This window comes from Siphateles boraxobius, unplaced genomic scaffold, assembly GCF_051911475.1.
Source record: "Siphateles boraxobius isolate OS27281-9 unplaced genomic scaffold, OSU_SipBor_1 17, whole genome shotgun sequence".
In the NCBI taxonomy this organism is placed as follows: domain Eukaryota; kingdom Metazoa; phylum Chordata; class Actinopteri; order Cypriniformes; family Leuciscidae; genus Siphateles; species Siphateles boraxobius.
In genome coordinates, this window is record NW_027508777.1 from 287,338 (window position 1) to 291,020 (window position 3,683).

The window sequence follows — 3,683 nt, forward strand, 5'->3', positions numbered from 1 at the left end:
GTTTTTCCCCTCAAATCAGTTGATCCTAAAGACTTCAGTGGTTAATGTTGATTGCCTACACAACAGTGAAACAAATACCAAACCCTAACTGTACCAGAACCATAATACTTAACCTAACCTGTAACCTTGGGTAAAAAAAAAAAATATATATATATATATATATATATATATATATATAAAATTCTTCATTGAGACACGTGTTTGACTAGTCTGGATCGGTTTATATATAAACCCATCCTGACTAGTCAAACACATGTGTCTCAATGAAGAATTTGAACTTGAACAGTATTGCTGAAATGTGCTGAAATGTGTTTGTGAAATCCCAGCATGCATTGCAGCATGAATAAATAAATTATGTGGATAATGTTACAGGACTTTCTGTTTAACTTTGTTGTTGTTTTGCCATTATTGTTGCGTTGTGATGTTAAAGTTGGCATGAAACAGAAGTTGCAATAGTCTTTTCTTCCCTGCAATATATCGAAGTGAAACGGCTTCTCGAAATAGAAAAAAATTGGGACGGGACTTGATTTTGTTGGATGGTGGTGGTTTGCTATTGCTGCGGTCTCATGTGAGTGACAGGTTGTCCTGCCCTTGCGATGGTGAACACGTCGTCAAAGAAGAGATGTCGCTGCAAAAAAAAAAAAAAAAATTGTGCACGGATTTATAATTTATTACAAATACTGCAATATTTCATAAAACAAGAATGGTCACAATTTTGATTTCATTGTGAACTCACCTTTTTCATTTGTTGATTGTCACCATTCTTGGAACTTGTGTCATGTGTTAAGGTCTGAGAACAAATTTAAACTAACAAAACAAAGCAGTGTCAATTTGGCCAATTTTAAGACAATAGTTGAAAGAACCTTAGAATCTGAATGCACCAATTGTATGTAGTGTTGGTAGGACATCCCGACAGATAGATTACTGTTGCATAGATAGATTAAATGGATGCAGGGAATTGTTTGTGCTTAACTGGTTTTCGATAGAAACAAATTCATGCAGTCTGCGAATGCTGATCAAAGTGTCCACTTTTTCCTAAACAAAGCCTTCTCTTAGCAACATTCTGTAAATTTAAATGATTTTGATTGACTCTTTTCCTATTCATTTTGTCTCTATGTGGGAGGTCTTTCGCAGATATTTCAGAAACAGGGCCTGGGACAGAGGCAGGAGAGATTGCAGTTCCGGCACAGTGTGTTCTCTACACTGACATGGATTATTGCATAACGCTGTGCCCTTGCCTCTTCCCTCCAGTCACTGTGATCTAACAGAGGTCCTGCTGCCCTTGTGCTTCATTGTGTGAGTGCAAATCTTTTTCTTTTTTCCCCCCAGGTGTTTGGCCCGTGCATGAGTCTGGACACATTTGTTTTCTGAAATGATCTTACTTACGTCAATGTCTCAAGTATTTAGAATGTGTGCATTAAAAGAAAGATATATTATGTGCATGAGTACATTTCCTTAATAGCCAACATTGTATAAAATGCAATAGTTGAAGATGGAAATCTTATTGTAGCGATGGGAGAAAATGATAGACTCACTTAACAGTTTAAAGGTGCAGTGTGTGACTTTTAGCGACATCTAGCGGTTCGGTTGCGGGTTTACACTAAGGGCTCAGCCCACCGCTCACCCCTCCCTTTCGAGAAGCTACGGTGGCTAAAACGGGACAAACATCGTCGTCTGAGACAGCAGAGAATAGCCAGAGTAAACCAAGTTTCTGTACCACAGTCCATTATAAACCACATCATGGATAAAGTTTACAAAGCCATAGTCAGGTGAGGATCAAGGGTCTTAATACGTAATATAATAATAGTAATTAGTTTGTTGTCTCACAAAAATAACCAGCACATTTCTCCCCACATAGCAAACCCATAATACAGCGAGGGAGAAGAACCACATGAAACTATGCAACTATATATTTTTTCTAACAGGGTAGTAAAAATTTAGCTGGGTAATATGAGCTGTTACTGCTGCTGAGCTGGTTAAAGCGTTAAGCCTTGTTTATACTGGACGCGTCCGCATGAGCCCAAAGGTGCGTGCGGCAAAAATAACGTGATTGTAACAGCGCGCGCGCCTCCGCATCCCCTAGACACCATTTAATACACACAATATGCTTTTTTCTCTGATTTTGGAAACTTGATCGACTTAAAATGCTTCCAAGATCGACGGGTTGGTGATTCCTGTAACTGTTTTACGATCAATGACAAGAGTACTAATCAGCTGTCTCACGAACGTAACCAGCACATTTATCCCCACATAGCAAAGCCATAACACAGCGAGGGAGAAGAATTAAGTTACATGAAACAATCCAACTACATATTTTACACCACTGACAAGGGAAAAGTCACTACTCACGGTGTTTATGGCTAGCTTCTAGCTTTCTGCGGCTTCTCTTTCAAGGTAGTGACGAAACGCGCTCTGTAACGCTGTTTGTTCGCTGTCGGCTACGGTAGAAACATGACGTCACAATATGTCGACCTTCATAGAAGGGGATTCCTGCGCCTATGTAGATATAAATGCCTCATTCTAAGGTAATAAAAACATTACGGTTTATTAAGTAAGTTCTTTATACACCACTGAACACATAGTTATGGGTGTCATATTGCATTTCTGTTAATAGATACTCAAAATTTTTACACATTGCACCTTTAAATGCTCTTTTATTAACGTGAGCACGTGTGTGGCCGATGCTCTTGCCTCACACAATCCAACGAACCTCAAACTTCAGGAACTCCTTTTCCTCCAACCCCCGCCCACACATAACTGAACAGGCTCATTCTTTAGAAGAACGGCCCTCGCCTTAAAACCCCACAAAACCAGAACAAATAACACATGAAAGAAAATACATGCAAATAGATTGCACCTGATATTGAACATAAACAGTCTTTAGACTTGCTACACTGCTCCCCCTTCACAAAGTTCCTCGACCTTGAGGGAACAAACAAAGTCTCTGAACTGTCTCGGCGGCCTTCTGACTTACTGAGGCCACAGTTGCCCTTCCTGTGTTAGTGAAACCGGACTATATGAATGTGAGGTTTGCAGGTTAAGAACTCTGCCGTGCAAAGGTAAAAGACCGTATTAGTTATTGATATTTTTGGCACATTCAAGACCTCCTTTATCATGTGGATAAGTATCTTGAGTTGAATCCGTTATTTTTTCGAGAAAATATTGGGTTGTCTTAACCGTAACTTTCAAAAGCCCATGAGAAACCAAGTCAGAACACAGTAACACCAGTTACCGCTCTTTGGCTTTGTTTTGGAACGCTCAAATTGAGTTATGGTACTCTGCCTTTGTTTAGCCGCACGTCAATATGAAGTTACTCTGCCGGTGTTCTATCAAATAATGCTACCTATCAGATTATACGGTGCTCTGCCTTTGTTTTACTCTCCATTAAAATGTAAATTACAGTGTAGTCTGTGTACTTTGCACAGCTGCCATCAGTCCCTGTAACTTCTGATGTCCTCAGAGCTTTGTCCTGCACTAATGCGGTCAGAACATTTAGTATGCTCTGAACCGGCTCCATCGACAAACGTGCGATATCGATCGCGAAGAATATATGCAGAGAATACAGAAAAAAGTTACACATGCCGTGGCAGGTGAATACAACAAAGAACTAAAGCCCCGCCTCACCCAGTTCGGATACCGGACCTGGTTGAAACAATCATGCATCTAGCTGGCAGAATGCCAAA

At 40.0% G+C, this 3,683-nt stretch overlaps 1 long non-coding RNA gene across 1 annotated transcript; it reads right to left on the reverse strand.

Annotated features, from left to right (window-relative positions):
• Positions 1 to 317: 317 nt before the first annotated feature.
• On the reverse strand, positions 318 to 3,066 carry LOC143740115 (uncharacterized). Its single transcript, XR_013204744.1, has 3 exons — positions 2,634 to 3,066; positions 737 to 1,534; positions 318 to 628 (listed from the first exon to the last, which is right to left on the reverse strand). It is a non-coding gene; the product is annotated as an uncharacterized LOC143740115 (long non-coding RNA).
• Between the last annotated feature and the right edge of the window lie 617 nt (positions 3,067 to 3,683).